The sequence below is a fragment of the Andrena cerasifolii genome, chromosome 4, assembly GCF_050908995.1.
Source record: "Andrena cerasifolii isolate SP2316 chromosome 4, iyAndCera1_principal, whole genome shotgun sequence".
Classification (NCBI taxonomy): Eukaryota; Metazoa; Arthropoda; class Insecta; order Hymenoptera; family Andrenidae; genus Andrena; species Andrena cerasifolii.
In genome coordinates, this window is record NC_135121.1 from 20,647,564 (window position 1) to 20,675,209 (window position 27,646).

The 27,646-nt window shown below is 46.3% G+C and overlaps 1 protein-coding gene and 1 long non-coding RNA gene across 6 annotated transcripts in view; one reads left to right on the forward strand and one right to left on the reverse strand.

The window, feature by feature from the left end:
- Tara (SERTA domain-containing protein 2 taranis) overlaps nucleotides 1-27,646 on the forward strand; it is a 250,490-nt gene that overhangs the window by 101,595 nt on the left and 121,249 nt on the right. The gene's annotated exons all lie outside the window — the stretch shown is intronic.
- LOC143368293 (uncharacterized) lies at nucleotides 7,193-10,093 on the reverse strand. The gene is made up of 5 exons (XR_013085207.1): nucleotides 9,823-10,093; nucleotides 9,651-9,701; nucleotides 9,103-9,385; nucleotides 8,915-9,019; nucleotides 7,193-8,099 (listed from the first exon to the last, which is right to left on the reverse strand). It is a non-coding gene; the product is annotated as an uncharacterized LOC143368293 (long non-coding RNA).

Below are 27,646 nucleotides of genomic sequence, written 5' to 3' on the forward strand. Positions count from 1 at the left end.
CTCTCGTCTACGGTTTTACTGTTCCGCGTCGTGCCGTTACGCGAAACTTTTAGTCCTATCGGCCCGTTAGAATTTTCACGTCGACTGGAGGGAACGCGCACGAGGAGGGAGACACTTGGCTCGCCTGTGTCCGCCTGTAACGCGTGAAACGCTCGATTGTCTTAGGTCGGGATGATCGCGTTTACTCTGTTCGGTGAAACGACTTCTTTTCACCCCCTTTAACGCTGGGTCTCGCGGGTAGTCTTATTGGTAGCAGGCCTATTCTTGATTATCGACAGACATTTTGGTATCTTATGGTAAATATTCGTTGTAATAGATGGTGTATATCAGATCTTGTATTAGGATCAGTAGTATAAAAATGCCTTACAAGGGAAGATCCCGAAGCCGAAAATTCATAAAAATTCTGAAACTGTGAATATGTAGGGGATTTCCTCCTGATTACAACGCAATTTTTGTTTGCTGCCCAAATTCACTCGAAGGGGGTGAAATTAACTCCCGAAAATTCGGCTTCTTTCCGATTTTGTGTTATAACTCGCGAAATGTAAGAGATAGAAGAAAAGTTTCAAGACAAAAGTTACTTCTTTCAATTAGATTTATCATTCGGTAAACAAATTATTTTACAATTTTTGAGTTGTAACAGAAAATCGGAAAATAACTGGATTTTCAGGAGTCAATTACACCCCCTTAGAGTGAATTTGGGCAGCAAATAAAAATGGCGTTGTAACGAGGAGGAAATTCCCTACATATTCACAAAGTTTCAGGATTCTTTGAATTTCCGGGTTCGGGATCTTCCCTTGTTAGTTAAGCACTTCGCAAGATTTTCTCATCATTTTACACGTGTAATAGGAACTAATCGAGTGTTCATTTCTTTTACACCTTCATTGAACAGAAATTAATTTTTCCTAGTTTATATGATTAGCGCAGCCTATTGGAATACATTATTGCTACTAACTGAATTTCGCAAAAAATGTGAGTTAGTCCGTTTTTGCTCTGATTGCCTCAAATCATCGTGCCTATGGAAATGATGATAGTGATACTTCTACAAACATAACTAATTAAATTCCTTGAGAAAAGATTCTATGCCGCACCGTCTCGGAAACCAAAACGAAAAGGGCGCGTGAAACGGTGCCCCGAATAAATTACTCCGAGAATGCAGCGCGAAGTTTATAACTCGCGCGGCGTGCAGCGCTCAGAGGGAAGCGTATAAATTCCGGATAAGAGAGCCGGCCCCAGTAGAGTGATTTTCGTGCGCGTCTCCCGCGGGATATGAGATCCATTTTCAATTAAGATTTCGTGCACAAACGACGCTTTGACGTCAGTCATAATCCCGGGATCATAGAAACTCTCCTATGCCACGCGGTCGTATAATTTCGCCGTCGAAAAGAAAATGGTCCACGCTGGCGATGGCGGGTTCGTGTGAAAAGTTTGGACGGCCTGCGCACGCTGTAATACGCGACCTAACCATGTGAATTATAACAGGATGCAATGGCATTAAGTTATTAAATTTAGGAGCGCAAATGGGAGGGCGCGGTATAACCGTTTCCGGTTGCATCGCGATTCCACTCCCGGCCCGTCGCGTTTTCTCACCGCGCGTCGCCCGCTCCTTTCTTTTCAGCGGCCACCACCCCCGGCGGATCGATATCCCATGATTAACGAACCGATTAGCGGGTTCGATCGGAGGGTGGAGAAAGAAAGGAGAACCCTTGACTAAACGTTTAATGGCAGCTTGGTCGGGAGTTCGTCGGTAATGAGTGAATTCCTCGATAAAGGGAAGAAACGTTGCGAACCGCGGCCCCGGTACGTCGGAGGGATCTCCGACAATGGATAATGTCTCCGGCAACGTCCCCGCGGACGAGGTCGCGCCGCTGTTTTCAAATCCCCGTGTTTTCCCGCTCGAATGGCTCGCACGAGGCTGCGTGCATGCCTGCGTGAATGCACGTCGTGTACAGCCGCCAGCGCTGAAAATCGTCCGTCATTCCTGCTAGCGCGTGTTGTACTTGGCAGGGCGCGGTGTGCGTGAGTAAAACACGTTTGCGATCAATGTGGGAAAGAATCTCTGCGCTTAGTGTCGCGGCGCGGAACGTGGCTGCTTGAAATTTGATGCGGTAACGACGAAAGCACAGGCTTATTATATATATGTGGGGACTTAGGAGCTTCGCTTGGAAACCTGAACTTAATTGCAGATCGAATTATACCCGTTAGGATTTCGTAGGATTTCCTCTGCAATTCTTTTACCAACTCTAACGCGATCCGTTCGTCAGTCCCTTCGTTGATGTTTCGTACTCTCTCGTAGGCGGAAAAAGAGATCCGAGGGCGATGGGGCTGGAACCCACGAAAGCCGACTCTCTTCCGCACTCTACCTAACCGAAACTTAACGGGGCGCCACCTATGTGCCAATATCACAACAATGCCTTTAATATTCGAGGGCTTAAGAACATAGGCGAAATTGTTCGTATATCGACGGCAAAGGTGTGCCGTTCACGCGCCACGTTTTCTGGATAAAAGTAAAAAGGCGAACGTGATGGACGACTCGAAGCATCAGCCGCCGTGCTTGCGCGAGTCGCCGGCAACAGCCAGAAACAAGCTCGGGACGAGCGAGAGGGACGACGGAACGTTTGCTCGCGGCGGTGGGGGGCGGAGAAAGAAGCGAGGAGGATTGAAGAGAGGAGAGGACGTCGAAGGACAGGCCCATTGAAACGGAGCGGAATTTACGAGTCGCCCGAGTGAGACGAAGCGAGGATGCCACGCGCCTGACGAGGAGCATCCGAGGAGCTTTGCTGCAGAGGGACGAGGAGGGAGGAAAGTTTTTCGTGCACCCTCGGGCCATGTGCGAGCTTACATCCTGAACGAAAGAACATTACTAAGAACGTTTCCTCCTCTGTTTCTTTTGTCCCCCCTTCCATCGCCGTTTAACCGTCCCCCCACCCCGTGGATTTTTTTCTCCGTTTCGAAGCGCTTTTGTGACACGTCTGGGTGTCAGTCTGTTGCGCGATTCCACGAGGTCCCTCCTCTTTTCTTCACGTTTTCCTCCCGCGGTTGGACTGGCGTTTTCATAATTATAACGAAGAGTCGTCCAGTACCGACCGCTCTAAGTTTTTTTCTTACATCTCGAGGTAGAGTCGATAAAAATCAGAAATTCAAAAACGCGTTTGTAGTATAGATGGAACTTAATTAAAGGAGGGAAATTATTTTTGTGAAATTTAATAATAAGAATTTAGCTTTAAAAAATAACTTTTAATGCCTCAGAACATCGAGAGCAATGCAGTAAACAATATAACCCCGAAATAGGTTGTAGAGAATTCTGATTTTCATTTGTTAATACAAATAAAGTGTTAATATCTGGTCTAAGAAGCGAGAACTAGCTTTGGTAGGTACTGTAAGCTGGTCGGTACTGCACGACTCTCCCCCATACAAGTCTGTTGACGATAGGGTGAACCTCCCATCGCATTTCCGCTTCGTCGATGGATACTTATCTTCTGGGTTTGAACATAATGAAATGTAACGAACCAATAGCACCGCGTCGTTTTCCTGCTTCGATTACCCGTCTCCGGGGATGCTTCCCTATGAGCCTCAACGTCGAGCGAAAAAGACTGAAATCCTTCGTAGCGGGCCGCGCGACAAGTGGCGTTCGAGAAGCTAGCGTCTTCCGCGTGAAATTCCGCAATGGACCGCGTAGCTCGTCGCGACAACAGAGGTTGACCCCTCCATTACCTCCCTCTCGCGCTCTGTGCTCGTTAAGGTCGCCGGTGCAATGGTCAGGGGCAAAGACATAAGTATAAACGGCTACGTGATGCTCAGGCCTGGCGGCCGCGTGTGCACGCGCGCCGCGCAGCGAAGTTTACAGTTAGCCACTTTAAAAACACCGGCGTCGTAACCCGGCGGAGCAAGAAGGAGAACGCCGAGAAACAGCTCTCGTACTTAGAGGAGGGGGCCCGCAGGGCTGGCGGAGGGGAGGCGGAGGTATATACACGCGAAAGAGAAGAGAAAGAAAAGCTAGGACGCGCGATCGCCGCGTGGAGAGGGGAAGACGCGAGAAAAGAAAAGGAGGAAGGGAAAAAAGGACGCGCTGGGAGGGGAACGCGCGCAATCATCGTCGCTGGAACTACGCTGGGCCAGAAGGGGAAGACGATGACGGCGGGGGAGGAAAAAGTCGCCGCTTGGTTGGGAGAGGAGAGACAGCAGGGACTCTATAACGAGACAAGGTTGGGAGGTCATCGGATGGGTTGGTGCGACGAGGACGGCCGACGCCTGGCATCGGGCCATGAGAAAGAAACCCTCCCAACCGTGTGCACGCTCTCGGCTCCACCGCGTTCCGTGGGAGCGAGCGAGACGTGAGAAACGCGCGGAGGGACACGGAGTCGAAGCACGCTGAGGACGAAGCTGCCAGCAGCGAGACGCTTGGGGACGGAGGAGGACGGCTGGTATGGATATGAAAAGAGGCGAGACGGGGACTGGGTAGAGAAAAAGGGACGGAGGGGAAGGTGAAAGAGGGAGAGCTCGGCAACTGGCGGGAAGAAGCAAAAGAACCCAAAGACTCCTCTGGCCTGGCTGGCTTGCTTGCTTGGCTGCTTCTCCCTCGACTCCGGCCGTCCTCGTCCGCGCCGTGCTCTGCGCGCGGCGCTTCTCTGTCGGGTCGCACGAAGCGTTTGCATGACAAAGACGGGAAAAAGGCCATCGGGAGAGGCGGCGGAGCCGCGTTTCTGCGGCGCAACACGGTGCAAAACGCGCGAAAGCTGTTCCTCGCGCGAAGGACGACCGTAACGCCGCATACTGGGAAGATTCTGAAATTCACTGGCCCGATACCGGGCCGAGTATGACCGCTGGAAATAGTGCCTTGACCGTTTCGAAACGGCGTCGCGCACCTCGCGTCGTATTATCGTCGCTGTTTTACGGTACGCGCGGAAAGGTATCGCTCGAATGCTCGCGCTGGGCGTAGCTGGGATCGTTAAGTCCCGAGGAGACGTTAAAAGGACCGATCGGCTGTTTTTCTCTTTGGTTCTTTTTGTTTTTGTTCTCTCTGTTTTAGAGAAGTGGGCGTTGCTCGAGTAGCGCTCGGAATGGAAACACACGGGGGTTTCGTTCGATAAGCAAACTCATTTGCAGAATATAGCGACGCGACGGGGTTTGTCAGTGAACGTAGGTGTCGCCGGGGTCGGGGGAAAGTAGTTTTGTTTATTCGATCGAGTAGCTTCTAAAGCTGCGAAAGTTATTCGTATGACTCGAGACACGCCGAGCACTGCTGTGGAGTTGCGAGTTGCTTGAGGAATGGACGGGATGATTTTCATCCGCGTTAGGAATGAATGGATATTTGGAAATGTAAGGGATAACGAGTATAAAGGAATCTCTGCTTCATCACTAGTAGGTACCGGGCATAATTTTAGAAACTAGGAACTCAGACTGCAAAAGATAATCTTTACATCATTTCCTTTAATTGAAAATGTCAGTTCATTTCGGGGTTCTGAAAAGGACCACGCAGACACCGACTAGATCTCCATTTTCCTGCAGAGGAACCGTTTCCAACCCAACTATCCCCTCCAACTCGACGTCACGGACCCCAGACGGAAATTTATATCGATCCTAAAACATGCTTCATCGCGGAGCCTCGAAATTTCTCAAGCCCCGGCGGGGACATTCCGTGCAAACTCGGACAGATTTCGGAGTAAGTTTTCGTAGATTGTTGAAAATTGAATATGTTGTAGTCTTTAGCGATATTTAAACGTACCTCAAAGGATTTTTCGAAATTTTGAAAAATCTCGATTTTAAAGCTGTTTGAAGTTAAGTGCTAACTTTTTTTACAATACATTATAGCTATGGAAGTTGTAAACGGATGGAGATGAGCTTTACGGTGCTTATAGAGAAGACATTGAAGTTTTAAGAAAAAATTATTTCAGTTTAAAAAAAAAATTTATCCATTTTTGTGCAATTATTTTAAACAAATGCAGGTTTTTAACATTTTCTTAAAACTTCAATGTCTTCTCTATAAGCACCGTAAAGCTCATCTCCATCCGTTTATTACTTCCATAGCTATAATGTATTTAAAAAAAAGTTAGCACTTCAAACAGCTGTAAAATCAACATTTTTCAATATTTCGAAAAATCCTTTGAGGTACGTTGAAATATCACTAAAGACTACATCGTGTTCAAATTTCAGCAATCTACGAATACTTACTCCGAAATCTGTCCGAGTTCGCATGGAATGTCCCGGCGACGAAATCGAAACCCTCGTGACCAGTCCCGTTCTGGTTTCCTGCGGACGCTGGTGGCAGAGACCAGCGAGCGCGCGTTGAGGAGAAGGACCGGTTCCAAAGGATGCTCCTACCCTTTCGTCCTTCGTGCTGCCGTGTACTCTGCCCCGTTCTCCTGCTCCGTTCATCCGTACCTCCTTCTCGATTATCCTCCTTTTTCTCTTCTTTAGCTCCTCGCCCGCCACCTCCTCTGCTTCGACGTCGAATTCACCCGTGCACGCACCAAGATCGCCCGAGCCCTCCCCCCCTCGTCCTCATCCACCTCGAGACGATCCTCTTGATAATTTATTTTTCATAAAAGACCCAGCGCCATCTTCGAAGGCAGTCGTGACTGCCATGGGAAACTCGTTTGTTGGTTCGTTTGCGGCGCGACCCCCGAAGGGGGATCCTTTTCACGGACGATCGATTCCTCCTCGAGGTGTATATACCCCGAGGTGGTAGCCCCGCGCCACGAGGTTGTCTTGTTCGTGCAAGGTCGGGACCTTGCGAGTCGCGGCGAGTCCTCGAGCAGGCTGGCATACCACGGTCATTACGTTGCCGCTATCGGCCAACAGGAATGATCGCTTTGAATCGATAGGCGGCGGTACCCCCCCGCGTAAAAAGCGCCGCCGTCTCCGAGGCGTCCGCTGGTTTTCTCCAGCGATTCGCCCGCCGGGCTCCTTCTCTCCTGCGGTAGCCACTTTGAATCCGCGCAAATGAGCAGGATCGATGGCGGGAAGCACGATAGCTACTGGGTAAACGAGCAGGTTCGCCTCGGCCGCCGCACAGCTGAGCCGCGGATGGTACGCGGAATCGTTCGGGGAATTTTAACCCTGTTCACGGTTCACCGTGTACGTGGCTCGCCTGTCGCGAGCTTCGGATAATTGGAGATACACCGCAGGTTACGGCTGGCGCATCCCTATGTGGGCTGACGAAGGCGGTCGGGGAGAGTGGGTGGGTGTTGATAAACGTGCGTGTACGTATGGGAGTATTTTGGTTTTCTTCTTCGCTGAGTGTTGGTTTGTACTTTGCTTTAGCAGCTTGGTTCGCGTACGTACCTATTGGTCAGTTACTTCATTGAGAATTCATCCTACTCCAATAATTGGTAGTCGAGTGGTGTCTGTCATATTATGGTGGCCAAAAGAAATGTTCAAAAGTACTTCTTAAGGAATTTGTTAATCAGAAAATCTCTTATATCCTCCTCGCCAAAAACTGCATCACTTAGACTTTTACTACATCCCCGAAGATTCTCGAAAATGTCCTACGGCAAACATTACTATATAGCTAAACCGTCGAGTAAAGACGTAGCAAGCGTAATGGTAAAAATAATTAAAATGGTATCTAGGAATGGTTAACCCTTCCAATAGATAAGGTAGCAAACACGCTGACGAATGATATTAATATTGACGTTGGTGATGTTGCATGTGCACTGGGTCGGTGGCTTGTGCATCGGCTACTTGTGCGCGCACACGCGTGCACCTACGTGTCGGGTAACAATGGGGTGGCAACGTTATCGATAAATTACCATTACCGTTAGTGCCACTGCCGGTTACGCTATCGCGTAGCATCTCTATTCGCGAACGATGCGCCACGCCGATAGTCCATTTAGCTCTCCCGCGTGACGACAACGCCCCGGTATTTAGTTTATGCATTTTTCCTTCAATAATCGCCGTGACAACAAATTGAGAGGGTGGAAGTTGAAACAAACACCGGTGATTTAAATATTGATTGAAGGACGCGGGGCGATCGTGGTATTCCCGTTTCGGAGCGCAACTTTTATTATTTTATTTACTCATTTCATATTGGTCCCTCTCAAATGATGGCTCAGTTTCGCGTTGACCACACTCTGCGCGCCAACACAACATGACATTGAACGCTGAACCATTAATCGGTCTCTACTACGTATTACCAATGGCCTTGACGTATTACGGATTTCATTTACGAAATAAATGGTCTATTTTTATGAGAAGGGTATCGAAATATATTTGGGTAAAAATTCTGGTTCAAAATTTCAAGTCCATCGATAAGGAAAGCATGCGATTCGTTACGATCTGATGAAATCAGTTTGATGCGTGCATAGATTGGTATTGGAAGACAGTAGCAGAAGGAACTGCAGCGTCATCGTTGTGTTTGCATTCGATAAATCCGACGACGTCCGTGCGTGGAGCCGATGCGCGATTTCTTTCTCGCCGTCACGATTTTAATGACGTAATATTAGATACGGCGCACGGTGATATCACGCGACAGAATCCGCCGATTACGAATCCTCCCGCGAGGAGTGGAACGAGTCCATTTCTCCTGTACCCCCGAATGGTACTCGAACATAATAAATCAGCGGTGTAGCGCGGTTCGAGCAGCTTTTCGAACCAGGCGTTGATGGAAATTTAATATGATGAGAAAGACACTCGAGGAGGATTTTAAATATCGCGAATCTGTCAGATACAAAACGCGGCACGCTTCTCACACGTCACCGATGGATTAATAATTTATTGCCTCCCTGGTCGCGGGCAGGGGCTCGCTAAGTGCGCCACCGAATCGTCGCGCTGTGATATGACCTTAATATGCATCAAAAAATTGGGAGGGACGAGGGAAAATGAAACAGTTTGCTTGTCAGGTGTCAGGAGCTGTCGCCTGAATCCAGAGGTACGCAGGAAAAAATATACCGATTCCTTGAATAAATTAATATCTCACCCAATCGCTTGGACCATTCCAGGCATTGTTCATTGGGGATCGAGAAACATTGTCATTTAAATTCTTATCGAGTATTTAACGAAGGTGATAGCGAGTGCGCGAAGTCTTCTACATATGCGAAGGTCTTTGAATTTTTCACAGAGTTATGGCTTGAAAATTTAGTGTAGATAATAGTATGTTAGAAGAACGTGGTAACTTTTTACGGAGTGGTTGAAATTCGAATTCGAAGTCGGTAGACCAAAAGCCGGGTCCTGAAGAGCCATCAGTGTCGGCGACGCAGATGAAAGTTGCTCTAGCTCGCTGGCTAGTAGAAGAGCCTGGTCTGGCTACTTTCTAAATTTAGGCTGTCTTGCTTTCACGCGCCGAATTTCTGAACGAAATAACGTCTAGGTAACATCCCGCTATGGGAAACCATTATTTCGCTCTCTTCGTTGGTTAGTGATTTCAGTCAACCCTATTTCGTGGTACATCCTGAATTGTGAAGTAAAATAAAAATTGTAGGTCGGGGTGTTACCCATATTGAATTTTAGGATTTCAGAATTTCAGAATTTCAGAATTTCTGCAATTCAGGAATTCAGAATTTCAGAATTTCTGTAATTCAGAATTTCAGAATTTCTGCAATTCAGGAATTTAGGATTTCAGGATTTCAGGATTTCAGGATTTCAGGATTTCAGGATTTCAGGATTTCAGGATTTCGGGATTTCAGGATTGTAGGATTTTTCTTATTGCACCCTACTTTCGTCTTTTGCTCATTATTTTCATTGTACACGAAGCTCCAAAGCCCGAACTACGAAATTAAGACGTATTCGTTTGTATTCGTTTGGTAATTCAAAAAAGGCCAGACTAAGGGTGTTTTCAGCGACGTTTCCCAGTCTATGTAACCGTCGAACGGTTCCCGCGATACGTACGAAAGAAGGGGGGTCAGTTTCTTGCACGACACGCTAATGTCCCCCATAAGATGCTCACGCAATACGTAGCTACTGAAATTAACTCGGTGAAGAACCGTTGGAAGCGTACGGCATCGCAGATGCGTATAAATCAGAGAGCGTAGAGCATGTGATTCACTCCGTGACTCAAGATTCTAGCTGCAGAAAAGCGCGTCTGGATCGCGCGTTTTCCAATAAAAGCCAGAGGCTTCCGCGTGACTGACTGTCGCCGACGAAAAATAGGGCTTGGGCTGACCGCTATCCTACTCCTGGACTCTTCGTTGCAAGCACCTCTACTAGGCACTTGTTACTTCAAGTTTTATCTTCGTATATTGCAGCAAGGTAGATAATTTCTAACACACTTGTTTAGTGTTAACTGTAGTCGATTATAGAGAACTTGTTTTCCTTTCAACATCGTGGTAGCTTGAGGTCCCCACTGTTTGGCACAAGCACTCGTGCCAGGGCACTCGTTACCTTTATTGGTCCTTATTGTAAATTTCATCGCAATTTAATTGTATTCCTCGCTGTTCCTTCAACACCGTGGATGACAGCGGTGAAAAGCGATCCGATCATCCCCTACCAACGCGGCGCCCACTACAAATGATTCACTCTGAGTCAGCGATTCGGTTCGTCGCCGTATTTAATGCCCTGGAAGCGAACACTCGGGTAAAATACGAAACGTTGTAGGTTGGTCCAGCGTTCTCCGCTGCCGTGGAACGACAAAAGAAAGCTACTGCGAAGTTTCATTCGCTGTAGAACGTTCTTGGCAAAGATTGTCCTGGGAAAACACCAAGAATTACGTAATGGGTCGCTCTGGCGAACCCGAAACATTCTACTCCCAGCGCTGTTCCTCAGCAAATCTTATAACTAACATCAAACTCTACTCTCTGGAAGACACCTCTCCAGAAAACATATCCTCTCTAAAATTCCTTACAAATCATCACCTACAGAATACACAATGCCCAAGTAAAACAATCCAAAAGATTCCCCCACTAATTCAGATACAAGAAGCGAGCGCAGCCTTTTCCTTTAACCCCCCGAATAACTCTAAATTCATAGTACCTGCGTTTCAGTGTCTACATTCACTCACGAAACATTGGCACGCGTCTACGAGTCGATCCGTCGATGAGAGCGTTGGATCGGTAAACTTTTCCTTACCGGCCATTCGAAAATCGTTACCCACCTCGAAAAAAGAAACGCTCCCTCGTGTCACGGAAAAGCCGAAGAAAAGACAGGGAGAGGGAGAGAAAAAGAAAAGGAGAAGGTCGGGGGAGAGGCAGCCAGGGGGAGGTCGCGGGAGGTGGAGCTTGGTACGAGGACGTTGGAGAACGGCCGTTAGATATAGTTGGTGGCGTCGCCGTCGGACGTCCTCGGGCGACGGCGCCACCGTCGTCCGCGTGCAGGCGTCCCTCGGCTAAAGTAGGTTAGGTCGATGAGGCCACGACGATACCGTCGCCACCGTGGTTTCTGCGCAGCGGTCTCGATTCTCCGGCTGCTCTCTGCAGCCGTCTTCTTTCCTCCTCTCCGACGATTCCGCGAACGCTCGCTCGTAGTCACGGCTGCTGATCGATTTTCATGGTTTTTCATGACGGTCTAGATGGAATATTCCGGGAGAAAATCAGCGCCTCGCCTCGTAGATCTTGGATAACGGGGTACCCTACTTATTGGTAACAGTCTCCTAACCGGGGTAGCATCGGTGTCCCTTTCTTTTGCTTCGCTCAACTTCTTCGAGAATAAGTGTTTTAATACTTTGCAGGGTATATCCACTTAGTGCTTGTTGGATATTTTCGTTAACTGTTACCCTAAAGCTCCTATGCTTTTTCGGCGATAGTTTGGTTGGAAGATTTTGAGAAACATTGTATGGGTACTATTCTCCCGACGATGAGCTTTTCAATGGTAATGCGTAGTCAGTCTATTGGAGAGAAATGAATAGGTTCTGCTCGCTCCTGAGTTTACTCTATTGGTGTCGGTTAACCGACTTGGCAGACTTGCTGCCATAGGTGTTTACTTTGTATCGCCGAGGATTTGTATTTCCAGCGACTTTTGGGTGAGATTGGAGCGGGGTAGCATTGGGAGCTGGTTTTTAAGGGTCTCGCAGTTGGACACGAGGCGATAAGCCGGGGCAAAGATTATTTCCAGCATAATATACGGCGGATTGGAGTGAGAATATTTGCCGCGGAGGGAAACGTTCGGCCAGTTGGAATTGGAGCATCGCGCTCTAATAATGGTGCGAATAATTTCCGTGCCCCTCGTTCCGTCTCTGTCGTTTGGGGTGATCGCTTTAGAAGTAACGCCCGCCGTTAAAATTCGACGGTGTCGTTTCTGCGCGCCAGCGAAAGTGGCGATCCGAGGAATCCGAATTCGATCGATCTTCCAGTTTATTCCGCCCTGAAGATTCCGCGCGGGTATCCTCGAAGGCGAACGGTCCCCAGGACCATGGCGGGTTTTAATATTTGACCAGAAGCGACGGGAACTCACGGAACGAAAATGGATAGTTCGGGCCGTCGAGTTCTCGACGAATCGACGAGGTCAATAATAGTTAGCTAGAGTTACAGTCTCATCGATTTTTCTATTTCGCCCCCGGGCTTCCAGGTTCCCAGCTTTCGCGTGCTGGGGCATTGTGACGGGGCCGTGATACCAACGTTTTTTCACGGAATCACCAGTGGTGTTTTTGAAATCGAATTTTTCTGCAATTCTCCGCGCATTCGGAATAGCCATTAGCCTAATTAAATTCAAGTAAAAGTACGTTTAAACTTTCGGGGGTAGTAATTGTGGCACGAAAATGTCAATTAAATTCTATATTTTTCTTTTAGAAATACCTGAACTCACGAACCGCGAAGACTGCTCACCAATTATAGTAGAATATTAATCGCGGCGTATATAGTCACTCGTAACGGTGCGCGATCGATTTTCCTCTCCCTGTCTTTTAGTTTCTGTTCACTTATAAAGTAAAATAGCCAGAAGAATCCAAATTATACGTTCCATTTTTACCAACTTCAAGTAAACTGAAAAAAAAACTGTTTCTAAAATTATTGCTTTGATCTCCATTTTTGCACCCCTGTTGCTGCAAGGTCCTAAAAAAAACACATTCAGTTTAAATCAGTCTACGCTTCAAGACTATTCGAAAAGTGTGTTTCCCGAAGATTCTGGTTCCCGCCAACCGTGTCACGCCACTGGCGTAGCAACCAGCAGCTTTTGAAGCGTAAAAGCTCTTTCGTTTTCTTCTCACGTTACGATCCCGAAAGATCCTCCTATCGCGACTTCGAGCGAGAGTCTCGTCACAAAAGCGCGAATAAGTGAGAAACCGGCTATCGTCGAACGCAAAAGCTAGGGTTATCATGTAGGCCGCGTGACGTCATATCGCGGTCTGTTAACAAAATGGCCGTGCGGTGGCTGCTCGGCATCGGGTCACCGTTTGCGTGAAAAATCCCCCTTCTTCCCGATCGCTCGCGTTTTACTGTTACGTAGCACGTACTGCTCGATCCAAACAAGACACATCATCTCCCAAACGTGGGCCACAAATTCTGACAGGCATCCTTCTAGTACATGGCATACCTGTAACAAGCTATTTGGTCCACCGAACCGAACTTTCCCTTTTTAGGGATAACGGGTCGCCACTCGAGTAAAGGCGGGATCTCCTAGCTGCGACAGGTCGCAGCGACCGGCAGCGACCCCACTAGCGCAAGGCAGAAGTACGCATCTGTTCCTCCCTTGCACTTTAGTCGGGTCGTACCTGGGCGCTGCGATCTGTCGCGGCTAGGAGATCCCGCCTTAAAGGTGAATTTAGACTTTGCACTTCGGATTTACCTCGTGGATGATTCATAGTGAATTTAATTCATCAAAAGTTGAGCCAGTCTCTGCTTCGTTCACTTTGGTCACCGTGGATGAAATACAGATGAAAGGAATCTTCACGTACTATCGTCTTTTTATTTTAGAAAGCATCATCAAGCATGTCCCCAAGTCCCATCACAATCATCATCTGTTAGGAACTCTCATGAAAATGTTCCCTCGTTGTCTGTTCCTCGGAAGATAGAGGCTGGCAGGAGAAGTATCTACGTATCGAGCGCGTCGAAGGCTTTGCGTTAAAGAAGTTTTAATAAAAAGTCGTCGCAGACCGTGCGGTTCTCGGGACGCCGTGACGCAAACAAATCGTGGATTGTTTACCTCGTTACAAACAATCGTGGACGTGACTCAAGTCTTAGCTAGAATCGTTACACGAGGAGACCCCCGTACACATCCTCAGCGTTTCGAAGAATCGCAGTCCTTATCTCGCGCGGTTATTATCCCAATGAACTGCTCGCCGGCTGGCGGCGCGGCCAGCTAACCGATTTAGAGATGGAATCCGGGAAAATGAGTGACATCCGCGGACGACCGGTGGAAATATTCCCGGGAAATTGTACGGTAAACACCGGCCTGCCCTCCACGGTAAATATTTCGTAAATTTATTTCTGACGCCGACACTTTTCGCGCAAACATTTCGAGAATTTGTTTTCGATACTGCAGCGCGCGCTCCTGCCCCTCCCGCTCTGTACAGAGGGGATTCATTTGTCGCGATAAACTAAATAACTCGATGCTTTATTGGCTGTGTGCGAAACAAATTTCCTGGCCAATCGAATGGGCGCGAAATCACTGGAAAATTCTTTCGCCGTTTAATGTTACAAGGTCAAACACAGTGTCCTGTGTTTATCAAATTTATGAAGCTTCTCTGGAAACGAAAATATCCGATTAAATATCCAAATTTGGGGGAAGCTAATTGTAACAGCGAAGTGTATTATGCGATAATTATTTCACCAAATTATTCTTTTATATAGCATTGTTATTTTTACCAAAGAAAACGTCGTAACACACTCCTGCCGCAGAATTCACACTTTTTCATGCTACGCTGCATCGCACTTATTATCGCAAATAAACGGAGCAGGATATTTACTACTTACCCGCCGCCGAGAGGGGATCGCGACCATCGGGGCAAAATTGAAAACGAGAATACACCGGCGTTACATCGGGTTTAATTACAGCCGGTCGGACGGTTATTGCCGAAATCGATACGCGATATCAATGAAAGCGATCGAGCTCGGTACGTCTCCTAACTTGAATTAAAATAAATTCGAGCAACATTTTCCTTCCCCTTCGCGTTGGATGCCGCTCCCCTTTCCTCCATTCCTCTTTCATTTCCCAAACCGTCGGCGTTGCACATCTTACAAAAATTAGCGGGAACACGCGCGCCGGTCTAATAAACCATCGAAAGGTTTCATTAACGAAATCGGTTTGCGGGAAAATTGAATCCCCTCCCTCCCCACGTCGAATAAAAGTAAAACTGCGGATGAACGTTTCTATTCGCGTGTTCAATCAACCGAACAAACAATTTTTGCGACTTCCGATCGGCGAGGCAAGATTTACGGGCTTCGATATAGCGGTTCGCGGGGGAAAAAAAATGATTTTTGCAACCATGTTTTTCGGCAGTACCGGGAATCCCGATGGAGCGCCAGGGACGCCAGAGGTTTCGCGCTCCGGCGACGCAACGGCCGTCGCCGATTCCTCCAGGCGTCGCGTAACTGCTTGCGTCATGCAATGAATCAGTATTAAGTCTGATTAGTTTCACGATTATCCTGCGTGGCGGCGGCTGGACACGAGGGCCCGCGCTTCTTTTCTTCGTACGTCTACGGAAAGAAAAGATCGCGGACAAAATAATCGAACGGGAAATTACACTCGTCGGAGGATTAAAATTTAATGATATAATCACGCGCGATATGGTGAATCGTACGGATGGTAAATTGAGTAGATACAGGTACTTTCGATGCAACAGTAAGCCAGTGTGTAGTATCCTACTTACTTAGGTTCTTCTGCAATCAAATATCAATAACACAACCGCGGTAAGATGCGTAGATTAGTTTTCAGCCTGTAGTTATTGTGAAAGGATTCCGCGCGAGGAAACTGGTGTGTTTGAAATATCTCTGACACCTTTTGTAGCTTTATTCGACCACCTTTTAGGACTATAAACAAATTTTTTGTAAGTTAAAATATTCATTTATAGCGAAATAGGCGCATCGCGAAGAGAATAATATCAGCGATAAATGGATATTTTTACTTACAAATTTTTTTTAAACGATTTTATTCAGCGTCAATCCTTTGTTTGTTTCGTTCAAATATAGAAACTCAATTTCAACCCACTTCCAACTATCCAATAGACTTGGAACTTTGCAGGTGTACGTAGTTTGGATGACAATAAAAAATTATGAAAAAAAAATCCCGGAGGGGTTTAAAAAATTACGCAGTCATCAATAATAACGACTTGAAACCAGCATATAACCACAAATAAAAACTTATACACTAAAAAGTAAATAAAAATATATATAATTTTTTTTTAAGTTAAACAATTTTATTTAAAATGTACTAAAATGTGTTTTTTCACTTTAAATAAAATCGTGGAGCAGGATATTTCGTAACAGTATATGAATAAATTTAATATAGAATCAAGCGTCGACATGAATTTGTTGTGAGATATCTTGCTCCACGATTTTATTTATTGTATTACAAGAAAATAATTATTTTTTAGTGCATTTTAAATAAAATCGTATAACATAAATTTCTTTATAGTCTTAAAAGGTGACCAACGTGTAATACTTGTTTCTTTTTTTAATTCCCGAAAAATTAAGGTTTTTTTCAGCCGTCACACCAGGAAGACCCCTCAAGTTTCCTTCACGAACATCTACCAACTATTATAGATTATCTATACTCAACAATAACCACCCATCCAGCCCACGTTACTCTAAAATCCCACGAAATTAAACAACGTCCAACTCGAAGCAAGAAAGGGAGAAACAGAAAACGCAAAACGGAGAACAGAAGAAGCCCCCGAAGGCTTGAGCCACCCACGCGGTTGCTTAATTGGCCGATGATGATGATGAATGTTGTGACGTTTGCTCTGCTTTCTGTAGTTATGCGCGCAGCCCCTCTTCATTCTGATCGTCCGCGCTGGGAATCGTTGGATTCTTCCCTCGCGGGTGGCAGCGAAAGGGATCCGCTGGACGGTCGAACGAATTCGTAAAATACGCGAAAAGAGAGGAGGAGGGAGTTGCGCGATAGCGGCGGCGGTAGGAAGCGAGTGGAGGCAATCCCTTTATGGCACGGCCGAGGAATTTTGCGAGATTTGATCGAGCGGCTACGCATTTTCGAAAGCATCCAGCGGCGCGTGAACCCACGCAACCATACATCGCCGATGCAACATCTCGTCGATGCTTTTTCCCGTTAGCCGGGCGACAAGAACGCGATTAAAATGCCCTCGCGGAGCTGGGTGCAGCGGGATCGCGTTTCTCCTCCCCCTGCGTCACTCAATTAATACTAAAACTCGAAATTTCACCACGGGGCCCTGTCTGTCCCGTACTCGATATAATTTGGTCGAATTGTTTGTTAACGAAGTATCGATTATTGGTAATTAACGCAGACAGCCCTGTTGATTCTGGTCGAGGGTGGGGTACGTTCAATAAAAACATTTGCATCGAGTGTTGCGACGCGTTTCGAGATGGCTCAGCGGTCCTTCGATTAGTGACTTCTCATCCTCAGAATTCCGTCGATTGTGCATCCGCAGTATCGTGATTTTAAAAACTAGGGGTGAGTTGCAGTTTCATTTTTTTTAATCATTTCAACGAGTGGCCCATCCAGAGGGGGCCAAGGGCTACCCCTTCAAAGAAGGGTCTTTGTAAAAAAAAAGGTAACTGGATTTTATTCTCTAAATAAATTTTTATAGCCACCTAATGAATTTTATTGAATTTGCATTAAAAATATTAGTATCCCTTCAACTCTGTTTTCCCCAAGATTAAATCCTGAGTGCATCACTGAATCAGATAATGGAGACGATTGCTAGATGGGAACGTTGCGCTGCTTGGGTAGTTCTATCTTCTTGTGGTTAGGCAGAAAAGGCAGGGAATAATGAATTTATTTTACGCCAGTTTCCCCAAAATGACAGTAGTCTAGTTGACATAGAACACTTTTTTCCGAAGGAACCGTGATCCACGATAATCGTTAGGAGGAATCTACAGAGCTGTCGATTAGTAATTGTTTGAACCATTCGTTATCAGTGCCACTGAATATATAATTTGCATCGATCGCGCTCACGCAGAAATTAGCCAAGTGGTAGGTTCGACCCCCGTGGGAACGCGGGACGCGGTGAATCGATAGATCGACTCAGAACGGATGTATTGCTCTGGATGAGTCGATGGAAATCCATTCTGCCCCCTCCCCGCGATCTCTCGCGCGCATTTCCGGCCGGATTGATTACGGAAAATCGTACGACCAGTATGTGCGCGAGCCCAATGGAAATATCGATCGCGGGTCATTCTGTTCGATTTTAATTGCTCCGCAATTGGAGCTTTTTCTGGAATACGTGCTTGAAATTTTTCTAATTCTATTGCGTTTCAACCGGATTCGCACTTTGTTTTTCTTTCGGTTCCAGCTGCTTTTCTGTTCATTGGATCTTGTTAATTGTCCGCGATAGGTACTTTCGGAGTAGCTCTACGATTTCAGCATACCGTATTGTATAATCTAATATACTCTATTCGAACAATTTTAGATCGGTTACAAGATGCTTCGATTCACCCTCCCCGTTTCTTCTGCATCTCCCACTTGCAGTAGGTGCGCGCCACAAGTGTCGCGTAAAGTTGCTTATTTTCCCAACTATGGATCGCCGTTAGTCGTCGCTCCATTCGATCGTTAAGAGCTCAGCGGATCTTTTCCTTCGAACGATCAACAAGCGTCCTCGCGTTTATCTCCCATTCCTAATCCCTCGAGCGCTACCGAACCCTCGTCGGCCCGACTTCAGCATGCCGATCTACGCGGGAGGTGGAACGTCGATTAAAAAAAAAAAAAAAATGAGGGGGCGGAAAGGAAGGCGCACAGGTGGAAGCGTGACGGGGTAGATAACAAAATAACGAGTCGCAAAACAAAATGAAACCGTAATATGCGGAGCATATACATTTATAACAAAGCAATCAAGTCGCGAAATAGCACGGGAGCGCCGGAAAATTTCCAACTCGCTGGAATTCCGCGGTGACCGGATGGACGTATCGATCCATCGGGATGGAGCCGCCGCCAACGGCTCTCTCTAACCATCATACGCGGCCCGACAACAAATAATACATCCACGTTGCGACGAGCTGGCGGACTGACCGCTAACAAATAGCGTGACGGGGTTGTCTATGCCGCCTGCGTGGATATTAACGCGTTCGCGAGGCGGAATAGAAAAATTCTAGGGGCTTGCCGGCTGGAAGCTGGCGCGGAAAAAATATTTGGGCTAGTGGAGGAGGTAGGTACTCTCGGTAATAGCGGAGAAATGGCTGGCTTAAATGTTAGGCGATGCACCGCTATGCAAATATGAAAGCAGTAGCGATTAGTTTGACGTGTGTTCTTGCAAGTGGAAGAATATTGAAACTAGGGATCGATACGCCCTTGTGAAAACGAAATCGTTGGGTCTAGGGGTGAGATATACTAATTCGGGGATGGGAGTGAGGATCGAGTGGTTAATATACTTAAATGGGAATATATTGTACGAGTATCCGTAGAATAATTCCAGCATTATGGCCTGCCGAAGGTTTTCGAGGTTATCACCTTTATCTGTTAGATGTTTAGTGACTCGGAACCAGGAAGTGATGGGGCACCAGTGACACGTCACTGTGTACCCCACTGGTCACCGTAGCTACGTACCATAAGTCTTCGCGAAGAACCAAAATCGCGCTAATATTTACTACTTAGGACAGCAGAGGATTACCTTCTGGCCTTTTGCCAAGGCGAAACTAATCCATCCTTGAAACAAAAAGGCAGTGGTAAAATTACCTGAGTGCTGCCATAATAGAGGGGTGCCATTTTGCTTCGTAATACGAGATTAACCAGTGGGGTTGTACCTTTGGTGGCAGGTCAGAAAGGGTCGAGTGCAACATGAATTATTGCCCAGTCTTGGAATCGGTATGAAGTGACCACTGAGTTAAGCCCAGGTTTGGGGAATTTTCCGGTACCCTGGTGGTTAATAATCGCAGTACGCGTTACTCATCAGTGGTCATCCTCTCTGTCCTTTGGACTTGAGTCATCGGCAAACAACTCCAAATGTAAACGTTCTCAACACTTCGCCAACAGATCTGATCAGAACTAAGCAGATTTAATGAGAGTAGCCCCCGCTTAATTATCCGGTAGAATATAGAAATTCGTAAACGCGCGGTGAAAGAGATTACAGATAAACGTTGAGTGCAGCCTCCATTGCAGAAAGGTTAGCAGCCACGAGGGCGGGTATTATGTGTGCGCGCGGGGCTGACGAGTAACGCGGTTATAATGTGACACGCGGCAGCCTGTCGCGCTGAATAAATACGAATAACGGGGAAAAATTGCGAAATATTGGCGGGTATCGATGGAAAAGGGGGGACGTGGTATAGCGCGAGCGCCCGCGTCCCGCCGCGGCGTCCAAATAAATCCGTGAATCGGAGGCCGACCAAATAATCGCGCTTCCATCGATCCATCCAAAATAATCCAAGCGCCGCGCCGGTCGGTGCGCGGCCCGGCTACCTGTGAAGTAACGTATAAAATCACCGAGCAAATTATTTCACCCTGGGTCTCTCTGACGTCCACTCAAACACCATCCCCTCGCCTGACGATATTGAAATCCATGGAGTTCCTTCTGTGGGAAAAATCACCACTAATTACTGTAAACGGGGAAACACACGCTCCTCTAGCGTTGTTCAAGAGAGGAAAATAATTGTCTCGCGTGGCATTGTTAGATATTTTTTATCTATCGTCATCAAGCGTAACTGCCACTTTATCAAAATCACATTTTGGTGGTTCCAAAGCAGGGTGGCTCGATACCGAAATAGGGAGGAGAGGAGGAGGTACCACGGGGTTATCGAGCGTTTGGAAAATTTCATCGCAGCCACAGCGGCCGATATTTTCGCCAGGGATTTTGGAAATTTTCCTGCCAACTGGGCGACCGCACCGCGGTGGCCCAGCTGGCGAGATAGGCCCGTGAATTTGGCGGCCGACGGACCGGATGGACGTATATCGATCCATCGAGAGGCGAAACCCGCAGGCTAGCGTCGCGGCCCCGTCAGACGTAACGGACAGGATAGTAAAAGCCCTCTGGTTCCAGTCGCTGGGACTGACCCGTTCGTACATCCGTCCGTACGTCCGTCACTTAGACGGATAATACCAGAGTTCACCTAAATATAACCGCGGACTTCTGGCCGCGCGATAGGAAGAATCGAAGAAGACGGAGGAGAATGGGGTGGAAGGGGCTGCGATAGAGAAAGCTAAAGGCGGAGAGGCTCAGGGATGTAGACAGGGGAGCATTGTTAAGGAACGAATCGAGTAAGAGAACGGAAAATGGGAAGAAAGAAACTGTTACAGAGAAAACTGTGGGGTACAGGCAAGGAGAGTGTAAGGAGAGAAACGTTAGGGTGGAACGGAAAGAGGAAGGAGAAACGCGTTTTCAGGCCACACCGGCAGCTGCAGACCTCACCGTCGCGATGCATTATTCTGCGCGTGGTTTAATACATACTCTAGTGGGAAAGCCGGTTAACGTCGCCGAAATCTCGACCGCGGGTGCCCCGTCCCCCGAGTTCGGTTTCCGCTAAGCGATGCAAATACCGCCGATAAAGCGGGCCACGATCGGCGGTTTCGAGGCTCACGGGACACTTGCTCCTCGGCAACCGTGCCGTGTTTCCATTCGCCGCTGTGTGCCTTCTTGCGAACCCTCTGTTAGACGACCAACTCTCTCTTAACCCTGACTCGCCTACGGGCCTGGTAGATAGGTTGTCACATAACTTGTCCACCCCGAATAACTTCGAAAGTATGTGTTCTACAAAACAGTGTTTATGTAGAGATTGCACGGTATCGAAGAAAACGTATGATGCTAAAGCGTTTTTTTCTTCTAAATTAGAATCAGAATTTTTTTCTATAGAAATTCCAAACTTCAGGGAGCAGTGAATTTTCTTAAGAAAGGATTAAGCATTGTTTGCCCTAATGTTTAGGTTTTTCCCCTCGCATCTTTCAAACATGCAGTGACATTATTATTTGCTAATCAACAATAGCAATTAACTCTTAACTCTTACTCTTGTTACTTTTCAACGTCACACATGTGACTTTAGTCCTTCCTCGCGATTACCTACGTTATTTGGCTATCTACATCTATTTTCGGTATACACTGTTAGTTTGAATTAGTTTTAAGTGGTTAGGTTAACAACAGCTGACAACCGTAGGCACCTCGCCTTTTGCACTCTTCTACTTTTACATGTAGGTGCTATATAATTTCTATTTTTCTCTTTCTTGTCTTATTATATGTTTTCTTGCGTAAGGTCTACTGTGCAATAAATAATAATAATAATAATAATAATTATTATTATTATTATTATTATTTAGCGAGATATATGCACGAACGTTGTTCGTGGTCCCACTGCTTACCTTAGCTACAATAGGTGCTCCAAGTGGTAGCCGCTCACTTCCACACACCTGTTATTATTATTATTATTATCTTAAGGAGACATAAAGGTTTTGTATGTGCCATGGAAATCGTTCGGATGTACCGTTTTAAGGGATGATAAATGGAAGTGAGATGGAATTTATGGGTCGGAATTTGGAATTTACTTAATCTCGGAAACAATACTCTTTTTCAGTACTCCATCGATAGTCGATTTTCACGAAACATCGTCAAAAATGCACACTATATCCTAAAAGACGATCGATCTACACGTTTCCTCTCGCCGCTGCTCCATATCTCCTGACCTTTTGCGGTACGCGAGCGCAGACACGAGCAATGTCAGTGATTGTCGGGTAACCGGGAAAGGTCAGAGGCTGTCGAAGGAATGATATTTAATATAAAAAAAGCGATTGCCCCTCTTCCTCTTTAGACAACGGCAACGAGTTTGAAATGTTGGGTGTCTTATTGATTATAAACAGATTCTGAAGCTGGGGTTGATGTATCACCGTCCATGTAACCTCGAGAGATGGTCAGATGTCGTGACTTTAGTTTTCAACCCGATTTTCAGAAAATATTGTCTCAAAGTAAATATCGACCAGTTCTTCTGAATCACCACCAAATTCTGGACGTATTATGTTTATTCCGATAAAAGAAATAATATCAGTATTAGTTTTAATAGCCATTTTATATTAAGCGAGCCGACTATCCTCAAGTTACTTTAGATCGCTCGATCCTTGAGTCGCGCAGCTCGCGTTTTCGATACACGGCGATTAAAGGAGGCTGCGTTTCCGGGGGTAACTTGTTGGTTCACGACCAGACGATTGGTTTACATTCCGCGAGTGCGAACTTGGAGGATTACGTGTTAAAGCCCGTTTGCGTTATCGCGACGGAAATCACGCCGAGAACGTGACCAGGTCGTGTTTGAGGGAAGCCCGTGCTCATCATACGCGAGAGTAATGATCGATAATCGAAGTAACGAAGCCGGGGCGTTCGCCAACCCCTTCTCGTTCAACAATCGCGTCGAAGGCACACTGGCGGTTATTTCGCTATGGTGGGTTATTAACAAAACAGCAACTAGTTTCGATTGTACAAAGCATTAGTAATTTTAACATTTAGTATTCTTCCTTTTACTCTAATAACTATTTCAATAAAATATCAAGGGGAACTTCATTTGAAGAAGTTACCCCCACGAATAAGTCGGATCGAAATTTAAACTCAACGCAGTCGAATCCACTGTGCAATTTTGTCTTGAATCGTCAAAATTCCAGGGCAATTAAATTTCAAAATACAGTGGTTTTTAATAAGACTATAATTTCACGATGGAAAACTTTCGTTTCACTCGCGTGTCGATAAGAGACGCCATTTGAATGAAATCAAATTTAATTGGAGAATAAGGAATAGAGAAGGAGAGAGTGAGAGTGAGAGTGAGAGAGAGAGAAAGAGAGAGGGTGGGGTCGTAGAGAACGCCACAGCGTAAGGGGAATCGTTTACGTTGCCGTAGTCGTACGTCGTTCATTAGCAACAATTACGAAGCTACTGCGAGCCTGTAACTTTCTGCGCCTCCTGTAATTAGTAAGGATACATCGCGCGCCGCGTGCCCTGCTGAGATTTGTTTAATTGTCCGGCAACACGATGTGTATCTTGCTGTGAAGCGTTCAGGCACCATGTTGACGCAGTCTCACACCCACTTTTCCACCTGTTCGCTGCGAAACTTCACGTATTATATGGTATATGAAAAGAAACAACGGGAAGCATAGTGCATACTCAGAATTCCCCTGTTCCAATTATAGCGTTGTTCAACTCAGAAACACATCGAATTATAATACAGTCACTTTTAATGTCAGTAATCTAAATTCCTATAACATTCCGTATGGCTTCTTAAATTTACCTGCAAATCAACCCCGCTCCACCTTTAAACTAGTTAAAAGTAGGACCTTCACACCCCGTGGTAGACTAGTTAAAAATGTTAATGACCTCTCAGTAGCTTACCATTATATGTATCATTACTGTACGCAACTAAAAATTACGTTGTATTGCTATTTTAATAAAGAAACTTCAATAAAATACTTTTTCGAGGATACTTTTCATTTAAGAATATAATAAATAATTCTGAACAAGAATTAAATGATAGCCTTATAGTTGTGGGTACCCGTTTGTCTCCTGGCAACCAATATTTTTAGACCCAGTCAACTACCCTTGATCTTACACTTGCAGCGTACCTACGATTCAAACAGTGCCCGATCGATCGGAATCATCGCAACGACCCACTTAATTAAGTAGATATTCACCAAACAGTGGGTTCGAGGGACCGGCGCTGTTTACCTGGCCGAAAGAGGAACAGGGCTGGAATGGTACCCAAGTGGAGCTTTGCAATCGAATTATATTCGAAATCCGTGGCGAACGATAGGGGAGGATCTTGGATATCAGTCGGCCGGTCCAGTTTCGAAATTTGCTTGCTCGCGGTCGAGTTATCCGATAGCGTTATCGGTGTGCGTGCGCGGCGCACACGCAGCAAAGAAGGGTTTGGGGTCAGTGAAACAGGACACGCTCGAAGCACCGCGGAGCTACCGAAGCTCCTGGCTCTCTCGTTGCCGCTGGCGCGTAAGTGGCAGCAAGTGAATACGCTGCTGGTATTACTGTGGCCAACGATTGTCCTGCGCCTTCATTACCTGTTAATGGCCCCGTGTAGTCTTACCGACCCATTAGCTTGATCGTAGATCTACCGAAGGGGAAAACGACGCCCTTCGCGTCCGTGCGTCCGCGGGACGTTTCCCTTGCGCGCGCGGGGAATACGTCATGCAGCGTGCAGGCTAATGAGCGCGATTCAAGAAAGAACAGGGGGTTGTTCAGGGGTTCACGATACGAGCGGACAGCTCCTTGGAAGGTAAGGTCCTGCGGTGGCGCGGGTGGTAGGGGAGACCGGGGTAAAGTGAGCCGAAAAAAGTTTGAAGTCGAATAAAATTTTTCCCTTTCAATAAAAAGGTGTGGAAATGGATTTATAATATAATTTGTACTTTGTAACTTTGTACTTTGTATGAACACATTTTCTTCTGAAAATGAGTTTTTAAATGAGCTTTGTTTACATGAACAGTCTGACAAATTATTAATAAAACAAATACATACATAATTGTTAATAAAATACATACTTATTTTATCTAAATAAATATTTTAACAAAAATATTTTATATTTTTTTATCACAATTTTTTTTCAAACGAGCTTCGATAAGTTTTGGAAGACAGGTTTTTCACATAAAAGGAATGATGTTTTAGGATATTTCGCACATCACTCGCGCATCTTTTCTTTGCAGCTCAATTCGCCCCGAATATGTATGTATTCAGTGGAAAATTATTTAATAATGGTAGAATTAATGTTTTCTCAAACGCATATATACACGTATGTTGGTATGCTTATTTAAATCCCCAGACAAATATTGGAGTTAAAATAACACATTTATGAGTCATTTATCCAAAAAGCTAAATTGAAAAGAAAACCAATCGAGAGTCGCTAAAACTTAATTTTTAACTTCTTAAATTACTTTATATTTTTTTATATCTGAATGTGCATAATTATCATTGTTATATTACATACATTTATTACGTCATCAAATTTTGTAAATACATTCTATCGTTAAAGAATAAATTAAGAAAGCTCATTTTACCCCGGTCTCCACTAGTTACCCTTCGGTTTCTATGAACCATCGTGGGTACTTAGAGAGACTCGCGCGGAGAACGCCCATGGGCGTTCGGAGAGTATGGTGCATGGATAGAGTGTATGGATATCGATATCCGCACGTCGAAGGTGGCATGAATTTCTATTCCCGTGAACTTCGCCTTAAGCGTAGGTTGAGGGTTGAATTTTAATAACAGGATATCCCCATTTTAGGAACTTCAATTCTATCGCCTGTAGATACCAGTTTGGTGTGGGAAGGATTGGGAATTATACAGGATTAATGGTTTAAGTTACTATTCCTCCTTCGACGATTGCTGTTACATCTAAACCACCCCCCTACGCGAATAGCTTCTCGCGGAACTTCGCGCGACCTTCCCATCCATTCATCCATCCGCGGAACGTCGTCGCCTGGAGGCGCGACCGGAGCATCGCCGCGATAAAGATCAATGAATATTCATAGGGGAGCGGGCAAAAAATCGGCCAGTCGATGAATAACCAAAGAGCCGCTCGTCGCGACGGAGCCAAGGCTCGGTCTGGAAATAACCCTCGAATCGAATGCGGAGGATCGTTTTCGTTCAACGATATACCGAATTACCACTGAAACGGTGTTATGCGATGTATCAGAGCTTGCCAGCTTGTCACCTTGCTCCGCCAAGAATGGAACAACCCGTTTTTGGACATTCTCCTCTGACTGTCAAATCAACGATGGTAGGTAGGGTAGACCGGGGGCGGTAGTAACAGGGGGGTGAATGTAACACGCTAAATATCTTGAAACATATAATAGATATAGATATCAATTTTGGATATACGATGAACAATGACATTTGGAATATACGCATTCATGCCCTACGAGTACAGACACGCGATGGATATTGATAGCGAAGAAAATAACTTTTCGATACCCTAAAGTAACTTTTTCTTACTGACTTAAAATTGTAATATAAACACTGCCTTTGCGAGTATGTACTTTTTCGATTTTTTAGTCTGTAATTGGACCGTTTTTAAAGTAGTACTGATAAAGTAGTACTACTTTAAAGTAGTACGAAATTTGAACTTTGACACAAAAACCGATCACAGTGACGAATAATCGCGTCCCGTACACTTATCAACCAGCACCTTCAGAGTGCCCGCAGTGCAAACAGAAGGTCCACGTCCATCACCCTCCACAGGGACCCATAAACTACTTTGAAAGTAGGTCATGCATCAGCTTGTACGAACTCATCGTTCCTCGTCCTCAAAACCGTGGCTCTCTGATAAGAACGCGCTCCTACACCCACCCTCCAGGTTGTGCCAAGACCCCCCCCGTTGGTGGACCTCACCCCACGTTGAAATGTCTGAAAATCATGATCGCAGGAGCCTGAGAGGTTCTGGGTTCGAGCGCCATGGTGTGTATAGCCATAATGAAGCAGCGAGCGCCGAGTACCAAAGCTAGTGCTACCCCTCGTCGCCGCGCCAGGATTTCCCTGCGCCGCCAGCCCCGACGGCCGCCTGCCAGTTGGAAAAGGGGAAGCCCGCTCGGCGGAGCGCATGCGCGAGGGTCGAACGGAAAAAAATCGGCCCGGCTACGGGGCGAGGGGGCGGTCGGGGGGGTGGCCGTATCGATCGCGCTAACATCGGCGTCCGTGGCGAGTCCGTGGGCACAGCCGTCCCGTGCACCCTCTACGACGACGACGACGATCACGGGTACC